This window comes from Peromyscus maniculatus, chromosome 2 (genome assembly GCF_049852395.1).
Source record: "Peromyscus maniculatus bairdii isolate BWxNUB_F1_BW_parent chromosome 2, HU_Pman_BW_mat_3.1, whole genome shotgun sequence".
Taxonomy (NCBI): domain Eukaryota; kingdom Metazoa; phylum Chordata; class Mammalia; order Rodentia; family Cricetidae; genus Peromyscus; species Peromyscus maniculatus.
The window spans coordinates 27479455-27492704 of NC_134853.1; the positions used below are offsets into that span (position 1 = coordinate 27479455).

Below are 13250 nucleotides of genomic sequence, written 5' to 3' on the forward strand. Positions count from 1 at the left end.
AAATTGACATTGCAAGTAGGGGGTAGTGCCAGATAGATCCCAGAGGAATCTCAGGAATAGTGAGAGGTGACTATGATCAAAATCCATACGCATGTATCAAATAGTTAAATCAAATATTATATATATATATATATATGTATATATGTATATATGTGTATGTATGTATGTATTTGAAATCTCTCCTTCCAACATTTTGATGCTATAGAGCAGAAGCCAATGTGTTCCCACCTCCTATTGAGCTTCTGACAGGAGAATTGCCTCCAACCTTTCTAAACCTGGAGCCAAACATCTCTGCATGAGATGTGAGGCAGAGATGGGGAAGCCAGAAATAAACCAAACACTGGCAATGAAAACTGTCTTCTTCAATCAGTCCTTACAGAAATGTGTATTTACTGCTGGTTATAAAAACTTTATAACCCTTTTTACAACTCTAGCTGTCCAGTGTTTGATTTAACCAGAAAACATGCTAGTAATTTGCTCCTTGCTATGTGCATATTTTTCAAGATCTTGATGTAACAGGCATGGTTCTGCAATTCTGCTTTCCTTACAACAGTCAGAACTTCCTTATGAAAATTTCAGGTCAGAGACAAAACACCAAGGGAGAGTATCTGTCCATGAGCACCTATATGCACAGATTAATTTTCAACACTTTGCAATGAGAAACTTACCTAAATTGAATATGAAATTTGTTAAAATTTTCTGTGTGCAAAACTAGCATGATCTACAGAACTTATATGGAATGTGCTATATAATTAAACAAAACATTTCAGGATCATTAGGTCAAATTTGCAGAGCAATTGAAAGGACTTGCATTAGTGAGCCTCAAGGAAAGAATTCCATCTCTGCTTTCCTCTTTGTACTCTATCCACTTCCTGTATCTCTTTGGGGCCTGAAACCTCTAGAGACTATGCTTTAGCTTTGATTTAGAAGTGATACTAAGGAATATGTTTTATTAGGTGCTACTTATTCTTATATCCCCACATGGGGCCTCACTTTAGAACTGCTCTGGAGAAACATCAATTATTTATAATTATGGGATTTGATTGACTCTTGGAAAAGCAATTAAAGCATCTGAATGTAACACAAAAATAAGAATACATACTCCCTATCTAAAACTGAGGTGATTCTAAGGAAAACAATCTTTTTCAATTAAAATAAACAAACAACAAAGTGCCTATTAGTACAAATGTGTTCAAATGATCTGGATCCTCAGTTATGTGTGCTGCCGCTCAGGAAATCCTGTAGTGTTTGCGGTGAAGACTAACGGGAAGCTAGAAAGGTCTTGGAATAAACAGGAGCGTAAATCATTCACGGGTTCAGTCAGTGCTAACCCCAAGAATGTATGGGCTTGGGAATGGATTATCTAAACAATATTTCTTTCCCAGGCTGCTCTTCAGAGGAAACAGCTGGCTTGGATTAAAAGAAGTGGATTTTAAAAGGAACTCAATAGAAATGTTTCTAAACACTTCCAAGACTCAGGTAAGAGGAGAAAAGAATATGTTTCACTGTACTCCTTTATTTCTTACCCCTTTGATTTCCTTGAGGAAAGGAGCTAGGAAAACATTTTTTTACTCAGGTTACTTTAGCTATGGAATTATAGGTTTTCAGTTGAGTAACATATGACAGATTTACAAGACCCCACTGAATGACAAAGCTACCCTTTTCTTACCCAACCACTCTGAAATCATGGTGTCTATTGAAAAGTCACACAAAGCAAGCGATTTGATAAGATTATGCCAAAATATCAATTTTGTAGCTAGGTGCTCTTCATTTATGTATTACATGTTGAATCCCTCTGGAAAATAACAGGCTATTGCTCAACTCCTATTAGGCACCCTTTGTACAGTGAGTGGCTAAGTTCTCCAATCAGCAAACAGCTAGCTGTTCATCTGTCTTTGCATAAGTCTAAAACCCAGGCAGAAGTAGAGGAGATGAGAGGTGGTAAGGTAAAGACATCTGCTCTAATAGACTGGAAAAAATTATAACGGCAACAAGGCTCTATCCTCCACACCTTCAAATGCCTTGAGGCATTTGAATTAGAGTTCATTGTGTTTGGGAGGCAACAAAATTAATTTTAGATGGGTTTTCTAAGGCAGGGGTAATTCTAAACTATGTTCATGTATTTTTGAAACTGAGAAATAAAAATCTCAAAATCTGGATGCTGCATACAGCTCCAGTGTCTCTTCCAGTCTGTCCATCCTGGGCCATGCTGTTAATGGCACTTCTTTTCTTCTACTTCCAATCAGTACAAGTTACTGGAGTTGATGTTCTTAGAAAGGACACCTTGTTAAATGCAATGTAGCTGAAGCGGTAGTTCTGCACAAAGCTGCAGGAAAGGCTGCTGGAGTTGATGGTGATAAGCAGAGTGTTTTGGAGAACATTTGTTTCTACCATGTCTGAGACCATTTAATCACTTAACAGAGGTTCCAATAAGTAAATTGTCAAAGGGTCAAACTTGCTATTTCCTATGGCCACAGTGGCCAAGGACACCTTAGCTCCATCACTCTGAACCTAACAAAAAGGGTCCTGGATTTTACATTTCCCTGATATTTGTTATGCCTATTAGTGCAAGGGCAAAACATTTAATTTTTAAAAATGCGCTTGAAATTTTGCTTCCAAAATTCATGACAGGTAGATCCATGCCTCAAAGCACCAGGAAGCTGAACACTATGTCAAGATTATTGTCATGCTCTGAATTAACCCATATTTTTAATCTGTTTTTATCCACCTTATCTCTAGCAAGGTAAGAGCATAAAACAATCTTCATCTGTTCATTTGTTCTTCAAAAACAAGTACCAGAAGCAGGATGGAAATGGATCAGCAGGAGAAAGCATTTGCTTTGCAAGCACAAGAACCCTAAGGCATGAGTTCAGATATGTGACATCCACAGAACAATCAGGCTTGGGTGTGAGTGCCTGTAACCCCAGCACTGGTAGGTAAGACAGGCAGATCCCAAGAGCTCCCTGGTCAGACACACTGAACAAGAAGGCAAGCTTCCAGTTTAGTGAGATGCTGTCTCAAAGCAAAAGTGGCAAACAATAGATGAAGACACCTGACATCTTGCTTTGGATTTCACATGTGTGCACATTGGTTTACATAATTGCACATGACCATATATACTCACATGCATGTAACACACACATGTGCATGCATGCATGCACACACACGCACGCACGCACACATGCATGTACACACCAAATCAAATGATAAAATAAACAGAAAAGGGAAGAGGGAGAGGATATACACTTATTTTTGCTCAAAAGCTCTCAGGTAAAAGTTCATATACACACCCAAAATAGATTTTTACTTTGAAAAGACAGACATCAAATTGTAGAAAAATTTGATCCGTACCCAACAATTAGTTATTAAAATATTTCTTTAACTGATGGTGATGCCTAAATTATTCATCAGTTTTTAGAACCACATCTACACTTATCCTAATTCAAATCTTATGGCCCAAGTGCCAAAATATTGAATATTTAAGGTAATTTTCAGGTTCCTCACTATTCAATTTATTCTGTATACAGCAATTGTATTTGTTATCATCATGTTCATTTTAATGTGTCACCATTACACTTAAATTCCATTTTTTTTTTCTAGGAGAGGCTAGCCAATGTGACTGAAATGAGACCCCATAGGCAGGCAGATCTCTCATGGTAAATGCTAACATGTCATTCAATTTCGAGCTTCAAAACTTGGCAGGCTCCATGAAGGGACTCTGAGCAGGAAATACAGCAGCAAGCTAAATCAGAACCAAGGACAGCGTCAATGGTGCCATGTGAGGTTTTACTGCTCTGTGGAATTACTTCCTCAGGACTAACTCTGCCACCTCTCTGCAGACCGTGCATGGTCCACAAACAGAAGTGTTCATCACATGTAGCAATCCACTTCAGAGCCTTCAGATCTCAACATACATACCAAGTAATTATTTATCTCATACATTTTACAGACATATCACATGTATACCACTAATCATGAAGCTCTTGATTTGTTACTCTCAAGCCTGAAAATGTCTCCGAATCACTTGGAGTGTGAATTAAAATTGCATTTCTTGGCCACTCCCATACAATTTGTGACCCAAATGATGGTCAGTGAGGTCTGAGTATTTGTCTTTCTAGTTATGCACTGAAGTTTTTGACTCAGAAGGCTTCCTCAGAGAACACTGACTTCCACTGTAATGATGGTAGCTTGCCTTAAGACTCGTTTCCTAATTGAAGAATTTGACTCATTCATCAAGTAGATCTTTGTTCAAAGGTAAAACTCTTACTGTTTTAGTGACTTTGTGATATGTCTATAGAAATTCAATAAGCTTTACAATACCAGTGTCTTTTTGTAATATGTTTTTTATTAAGAGATTTTCTATTCATTTTACATACCAACCATGGATTCCCTTATCCTCCCTCCTCCCATCCCCCAGCCCTCACCCCCCAATCCACTCCCATTCCCACCTCCTCCAAGGCAAGGTCTCCTGAGGAGTCAACAGAGCCTGGTACATTCAGTTGAGGCAGATCCAAGCCCCTCCTTCCTGCACCAAGGCTGTGCAAAGTGTCTCACCATAGGTACTAGGCTCTAAAAAGCTGGGTCATGCACTAGAGACAGGTCCTGATCCCATTGCCTGGGGGACCCCTAAACAGTTTGAACTAAACAACTATCTTGCTTACTCAGAGGGCCTAGTTCAGCACCATGGGGGATCCTCAGCTATTGGTCCACAGTTCATGTGTTTCCACTACTTTGGCTAGTTGTCTCTGTACTTTTTCCAGTCATGGTGTCGATATCCCTTGCTCATAGAATCCCTCCTCTCTCTCATCGATTGGACTCCTGGAGCTCAGCTTGGGACCCAGCTGTGGATCTCTGCATCTGCTTCCATCAGTCACTGGATGAGGATTCTATGATGACAGTTAAGATATTCAGCCATCTGATCACCAGAGTAGACCAGCTCAGGCACCCTCTTGACTATTACCAGTAGAAGTCCACGGTGGAGTCATCCTTGTGGATTCCTGGAAACCTCACTAGAACTCTGTTTCTCCCTATTCCCATGGTGTCCACATCTGACAGAGGGCTGATATCTAGAATATATAAAGAACTCAAGAACCTAGACATCAAAATACCTAACAGTCCAATATAAAAATGGGCTATAGAGTTAAACAGAAAATTCTCAACAGAAGAATCTCAAATGGCTGAAAGACATTTAAGGAATTGCTCAACATCCTTAGTCATCAGGAAAATGCAAATCAAAACAACTCTGAGATACCATCTTACACCTGTAAGAATGGCTAAGATCAAAAACACTGAAGACAACTTATGTTGGAGAGGATGTGGAGCAAGGGGAACACTCCTCCACTGTTGGTGGGAATGCAAACTTGTACAGCCACTTTGGAAATCAGTATGGTGGTTTCTCAGAAAATTGGGAATCAGTCTTCCTCAAGACCCAGTTATAACACTCTTGAGCATATATCCAAGGAATGCTCAATTTTACCACAAGGACACGTGCTTAACTATGTTCCTAGCAGCATTATTTGTAATAATTATTTGGAAATAACCTAGATGTGCCTCAACTCAAGAATGGATAAAGAAAAGGTGGTACATATACACAATAGAGTACTACTCAGCAGAGAAAAACAATGATATCATGAGGTTTGCAAGCAAATGGATGGAACTAAAAAATATCATCCTGAGTGAGGTAACCCAGACTCTAAAGGACAAGCATGGTATGTACTAACTCATATGTGGATAATAGATATAAAGCAAAGGATAACCAGACTGCAACCCACAGCTCCAGGGAGGCTAGCTAGTAAGGAGGACCCTAGGAAAGATGCATGAATTGCCCAGTGATGGAGAAATAGAAGAGATCTCCATGAGCAAACTGGGAGTGAGGGGGTAATGGATGGCAAGGGATAGGGGATGAGAGCTTAGGGGAGTGGGAGGTTTGAACTGGAATGGGAACAGAGTGGGAGAGAAAGAAAAGATACTATGATAAATGAAATACCAGAGTCTTAACAGCTTAAGAATGGGGACTGATCAAGTCAACAATATTTTATCATTGTGAATCATAATCATCAATGAAGTTTGCTATAAGGAGATTTCCCTCGTTTTTTCCTGATGTAAAATATAGATAATTTCACCTGGCCTTTACTGCCTTTTAATTTCACCTTAATTATTTATCTTCACTAACCATAATTAATATTTTAGTATTATTTTATTTTTATGGGTTAATTATTTCCCCTCAAAAGATAGATTTTGAAACAATAGTTTGCCATACAATGTGACATATTTGGGGAAGGAGCCATAGCAGAGGAAAAACTTAAAATCCAGTCATTGTGCTGTGCTCCAGTCCTTACAGAAAAGGAGATTTTGGACATGGGATAGGACACACAGCAGTAAGAAAGTGGTATGTGACTACAGCCAGATAGCATATGTATTTGAGGCAAGAATGGCATTCATTGATGGCAAACACTAGGTAGCAGAAGAAGTAAGAAAAGATTCTACAATAGAGTTTTCAGAGAGAACCTAACTCTTTCAATACCTACACTTCAAACTTCTAATCATCAGCACTCTGATAGAATGACTTTTTAAATATTAAAACCACTGGTTTAGGACATTTTGTTATAGTATCCATATAAAACCAATACACTCATTCCAAGCTAAGTCAGTGAACATATATGTCAATATAATGTTCTTATCAAAGAGATTACTCTGTTAGCCAAATAGGACCATATATGCCTGGAATCCAATACTGAGTGATCTGAAGCAGGAAGATTGAGTTTGAGGCCAGCCTGGGCTACATAATGAGATGCTTGCTATCTCAATAGCAAACTCAATTGAGATATCTCATTTCTTCAAACTAAAAATTTTATATGACCTAAAATGCGACCTCACACTGTGAATGACCTGGATAAAAGAGATTAGAAAATATTACTATAAATGAGACTAAATTCTGACGTACTTAAATTAGAAATTTAAATTCAAAAGATTCAGGAACTTTTATTGCCCTGTAGATGAAATGTCCCTTAAACATAGTGATGAGTGGGTTGACGTATAGGCAGAGGCTCTGCACTGAGAGACTGAATTTTAAACCGTGAAGAAAATGAATGGGCTTTTCAGTGCCAACATTGAAAATACTTTCTCTTCTAGTTGTTTTAAATATACACTGCATTATCATCATCTATAGCTAACCTACTTTACAACAGCACACCATAACTTCTTACTCTCATCTAGACAATAAATGTGAGGATAGATATATTTACCCTGACTTCTTGCATAGATTTATCAAAAAGTCACATGGGGAGCTTTGAAAGTATGAACTATACTCAAGCTTTTAACATGTCAATTAAAACAGATATAAATAAAGAAATTAATTAGTCTTACTTCTTTAAAAGGGACTTGACTTTCATGTATAGCTTTTAAATAATCTCCAAAATAAACCCTGGGTAGAGAGAACAAATATTTTGAATAGCATGCTAGGAAAAATGATGTAGAGTCATGCATGTGAATACTCCAATTCATTTATTTCATTATTTCTAATGTGTCTGTGTTATATTTAAGATATAGTTTAAATTTAAATGAGTTCATGTTCTTGTTTGATCATTTATTCCAGCTCCATTTTATCAAAAATATTTCAACATGTAAAGAAAGAGTTTGGTCATATTCATTATTCATTCCAGTAACTGATCATTAAAAATAATTGTTCAGTAAATTATTACTGATTATTGCAAAATTTGGGAAGCTAAAAAGAGATGTAAATAGAAAAATAAATGCATCCATAATTTTTGCTACCCACAAGAACTGCAAATATGTGAAGTTTTTCCCAGTGTTTATCTACATATTTTTAAAACAAATTTTGAGTAACACTGAAAACAGCATTTAACCCTCCTATTCTCACATAACCTATCATTGCTTCTTTTCCAAAACATACTTCTATTAATTGTGGTTTTAGAACAGTCCATGTAATAATTGTATTGTGACTTTTGTAATTGCTCTAGAGTAAGATGATACTTTTTTAATTCAGCATTTAAAATGATGTTTGGCTGAAGGAGTCCTCACAGGAGTTTTTGTACAAATCTTCTTGAAGCTCTGGAATAAATGTGTCAGGTGGACATAAACAATACTGATAAATATCACTATATTAATTTCAAGAAAAAAATATACCTACGCCTATTTTCAAACAGAAAGGATGAGAACATGGTATTTTTTAACCAGACACAAATCCACATACAAGAAGAAAAAGCATCACATTAATGTATCTCATTCATTTTAATATACCCTGCTTTGACAGCACAAAGTTCCTTCTAGTTTATAAAGTTATAGGATTACCCATCTGAGAGAGAAATCCTTCTCTCTACCTACGAGAAGATTGAAACTAAGGATGTCAAGTATCCTGTTAAAACCAGTGCTAGAAGGAGGCAGAGTCAGGACACATACCACCCAGTATAGTCCCATTCCAGATCACTGCAAAGGTTTTAAGTCACTATGAGCAAGTTGCCTGTAATTATTACCCATTTAAGTCCTCTTAATGAGAATCTCTAAGCTCAAATTAACATTTTTAACTACACATGGATTATTTCTTTCAAATGACATGAATAACTTATGAAATCACATGTAATAATAGATGCATTTTGAATTCCTTGTAAAAAGTACTTTACACAAGTGGTAGGCTTTGTTTTAGAAAGTACTCTAATTCCCAAGCATTTTAAAAATGAAGAATATGCCACATAGATGTGCTTTTGAGATGGTGTTGTCTAAGTTACTGTTCTCTTGCTGGGAAAGATACCATGACTGAGGCAACTCATAAAAGACAGCATTTAGCTGGGGGCTTGCTTACAGTTTCAGAGTTAGTTCATGACTATTATGTCAGGGAACATGGCAGGAGGCAGACAGTGATAGTGCTGGAGAAGTAGCTGAGAGCTTACATTTTTATCCAAAGTTGGATATAGTGAGAGCAATACTGGGCCTAGAGCCTCTTAAACCTCGGTGCCCACCCCACCCCCCAGTGACACACCTCTAACAAGGCCACACCTCCTAATCCTTCTCAAACAATTCCACCAACTGGAGACCAAGCATATAAATATATGAGTCTATGGGGGTCATTCTCATTCAAACTGCTTCAGGTGTGTTCACCTGTGCTGCATGCTGAATCCAATACAGTCTATATCTTAGGGCCACACTTTCAAGATGCTTCTCCCCTTTAAGGACTATAGAGGCAGGAAGGATAAGGCGAGCCAAGTTTCCTGAGATTTGAGAAACTCTGCCAGGGGGTGAGAAGTTTTCACTAGTAATTCTTCACTGAAACTAGGTTGCTGTCCATTGATATCCACCACAGGCATCAATTCTGACTCAAGCTCTGAAGACTCGCTACAGTCTTCTTCTCCTCTCTCCATCATTCTCAAGTGTTCTTTGTCACATCTAATCCCATCTTGGATTTTACTTCTTTGAGTATGTGAACCGATACAGAAAGCAATAAATACAAAGAGAAATCTGATTCATTCATGGGCTGGAATTTTCTAAAGAAATGGTTAGATAGAGACCAGGCTGTGGTGGTACATGCCTTTAATCCCAGAATTTGGGAGACAGAGGCAGGTGGATCTGTTTGAGTTCAAGGCCAGCTTGGTCTACAAAGCTAGATCTAGGACAGCCAAAGATACACAAAGAAACCCTGTCTTGAAAAGCCAAGAGAAAGAGAGAGAGAGAGAGAGAGAGAGAAGAGAAGAGAAGAGAAGAGAAGAGAAGAGAAGAGAAGAGAAGAGAAGAGAAGAAATGAAATGGTTAGATAGCACTTCATTTATTAAAATGAATTTCTTGTCACGAGAATCCCCAATGAGGACACTGCCCTTGTCCAGCAGTAAAGAGTTATAAGCATGACAACTATGTTCTCCTTTTATTGATCTAATAACCAAATTCAAGAATGTTAGGCACGACTACACCATTATGTAAAGCTTCTCCATGTTCTTCAACTGTGACAATTACAGTATCTACAGTAATTTTGTTTCAGAAATAAATTACCCTGTTTCTCTAGATTCATAATTGCCATGACTGGTGAATCTCAAGTAATAGCCAGCCAGGAAAGATGTCCATTCATCACCTAAATGTTTTAATTGACTACCCCTAGCAGTGGCCAAACTCAGGTCCCAAAGGGAAACTTTTAAGCTAATTTCCTACTCACCCCATTTCCCTGTAACTACCGTACCTTGAGAGTGGAAGGCAGGCTCTGATTCCTACAGACATCTCTCCGCCCCTTCCCCTGCGCCTGTTAGCTTTTGTTAACTTGACACAGGTTTGACTGTCTTGGGAGGAGGGAATCTCAACTGAGGAATTAAATTTTTCTAATTACTAACGATGTAGGAGTGTACTCCCTTCTATCGGTGGTGCCATACTCAGGGAGGTGGATCATAGGCTGCATAGAAAACGCAGCTGAGTGAGCCAGAGGACGCAAACAAGCCAACAGTGTTCCTCCATGGTTACCACCTTTGGGCTCCTGCCTTGGTTTCCCTCCATGAGAGATTACAACCTACAAGATGAAATAAAACACTTTCTCCCCAAGTTGCTTTTGGTCATGGTGGCTAATCACAGCAAAGAAACAAAATAAGGACATTATCTAAATAAGAGCTTCTACTCTCTAAAACAAATAAAACAAAAATCCTCAAAGGTGTCTCTCACCTTAGACAGAATGTCCTGAATCTTGATCTTTAAACTAATTTTAAGGCTTCAAAAAGGTTGTTTTTTGTTTTTGTTTTCCTTTGACAAATTCTAGAGCACTTTGCTCTTGTTTTTAATTAGTAGTCCTTTCTTCCCAAGACTACTTGGCAGTATTCATTTCAGTGCACACACCTCTATTGTCAACATGGGCAAATGGCAGAATGAGTATGAGCTTGTCAATAGAGTTACTTAAAATACTTAAGAATGCACAGCATATGTGTAGGCTTAATTTAACTTCATACCCTAAGGACACTTAGTTGTACACTAATCAGAAATCCAGAGGTGGCGACAGGAAGTGTTTTATCTAAATCTGCACAAAAAGTCTGTTAATTAGCTTGGGGAAGTTAGACATACTTTTCCACTGTTTAAATGAGCAGTCTTTTTCTTTCTTCCTTCTTTTTTTGTTTTAGCTTTGGTTTTTTGACATTCAGCTGACCAGGTTTTATGAATTCCACATTCCTGGAATGGATCCACAGGGCAGAGAATCTGAACTATAATTTCACTTGTCTGTACACATAAACACAAACACAAACACACACACATACATATACACACACATACACATACACACACACACATACACACAGAGACACACACACACAGACATTCAGGGCAAGAGTACAAAATCTGACTAGACAGAGACTGGTAAGTCAGACAGAGTGTATCATCAGCCTTAAGGGAACCGTCCTCTTTTCCAAGGCAGCTTGTATGCATGCCAAGAAGAGGAGAGCAAGTAAAGGCTAACCAAAATGTACAAGATCAGGTAAGGGATATGTCTTTCTAAATATATAAACGTGTGTGTGTGTGTGTGTGTGTGTGTGTGTGTGTGTGTGATCATACACGTGGGCACACAACACAAACTCACACCTTTATTCATGCCTTCTGTGTTAATTTTGTTGTTGTTTTGTCAATATGACACAATCTATAGTCATCTGGGAAGAAAAAACATGGGTTGAAAACATGCCTCCCTCAGATTGGCCTGTGGGCCTGTCCTTGATTAATAATTGATCTGGGAGGTCCCAGACTATTATGGGTGGAGCTGCTCCTGGACAAAGCAAGCTATGTGAGCCACACAAAGAAAACGGCAGGAAGCAGCATTTCTCCACGACCTCTACTTCTGTTCCTGCTTTCAAGTTTCTGCCTTGGGGTCCTGCTCTAGATTCCCTTCATGAGGGACTGTAAACTGTATGTGGAAATAAACCCTTTTCTCCCGGAATTTCTGTGGATTATGATCTTTATAACAGCAATAGAAAGCAAGCTAGTACACCTGGTTACTAACAAGTATCTGAACTTGTGGCAAACATTTAAAAAGGATCAAAATTAGCTAGTGAAAGTAGTAAAGAACTGGAAAGGCCCCACCTCACTCTGACTGGGGTTTATTAGACTTGACAGTAGCCAGATTCACTTCTGTAATTTTACAGAAAATGAGGAACATGTTTCAGGCCAACATTAGAAAGTTCCGTTTGTCTATAGATCTTAAGAAGGATGGCTGAGGACACCTGTCATATGGCCCTCTCCAGTCGCCACAGGGTCTATACTTGGGTACTTTGTTTGAGTTGTAGAAGCTTCAATTGGGCTTTAATTTAATGGAGGAGAATTCATTCTCACTGTGCTACCATGGTCTGAAAAGGAAGAAAAAATTTTCAAAAGCTTTCTCTTTCACCATTTCTTTAACCAATTCAAAATATAACTGAAACAGAGAGCACTGGATGATCTATGCTATAGGTTTTTTTTTTTTTTATTTTAGATTTTTCTTTTGACAGAACACTGTATCGTTTAATCTTACCATCAGTAGTGATGAACCCAATTCAGTTTTCTGCTCTATGGAGAATCTACTCACATGACAGAAAAATTTTGATCCGGGTAGGAAAGCAGGGAAGCTTACAGCAGATCTTCACCTCTCTCTTCTCCAGATCCAAGCCCCCAGTCTCATCCCCAGCTCATTAGCAGACCACCTGCTGCAGCCTCCCAGATCTATATTCAGTGGGTCACACAGATTTCCTGCAGATTCTAAAAGTTCCAAAGATCACACAGATTCCAAACATCCCTCCCCCCACTTTATCCCAGCCCCTCAAAACAGCAGATATTCCCTGGGAACCTACAAGTCACTCTGGCCAGGGAAGCAGGTAGGGTAATTGAAGAACTTCACTTCTTCCTCCATTTCTCCAAGACCCAACACCCCGGCCCCCTTCCTCAGCCCTGTAGCAGATCAGCTACTGTGGTCTCCTGTGCCTCTCTGGCCCCCATCTACAAGGGATCATATAAACCTCCTCTAACAAACCTCCCCCCACTCATCCCACTGTAGAGCTTCTAACGCCAGCACGCATTCTCTGGGAATCTGCAGGTCACTCCAGTCAGGAAAACAGATAGGCTAACTGGAGATCTTCACCTCTCCTTCCTCTTCTGCAAATCAATCCTCCAATCTCATCTCCAGCTCCGTCGCAGAGCACCTGCCCTGCTGCAGCCTCACTTCCCTCTCAGCCCCCATCTCCAGTGGAACACACAGATCTTCCACTCCATCTGCCTTATAGCCTCAGATTGCTTTATACCAGTCCACCACT

The 13250-nt window shown here is 38.9% G+C and overlaps 1 long non-coding RNA gene across 2 annotated transcripts in view; it reads left to right on the forward strand.

Moving 5' to 3' along the window:
* LOC121827531 (uncharacterized) overlaps nucleotides 1-6126 on the forward strand; it is a 59530-nt gene extending 53404 nt beyond the window's left edge. The window contains exons 10-11 of one of the 2 annotated variants that reach the window (XR_013048840.1): nucleotides 1386-1479; nucleotides 2740-6126. This is a non-coding gene — a long non-coding RNA (uncharacterized LOC121827531). The remainder of the gene's footprint in view (nucleotides 1-1385; nucleotides 1480-2739) is intronic. The other variant, XR_013048841.1, reaches the window with a different exon arrangement.
* Nucleotides 6127-13250: the final 7124 nt, after the last annotated feature.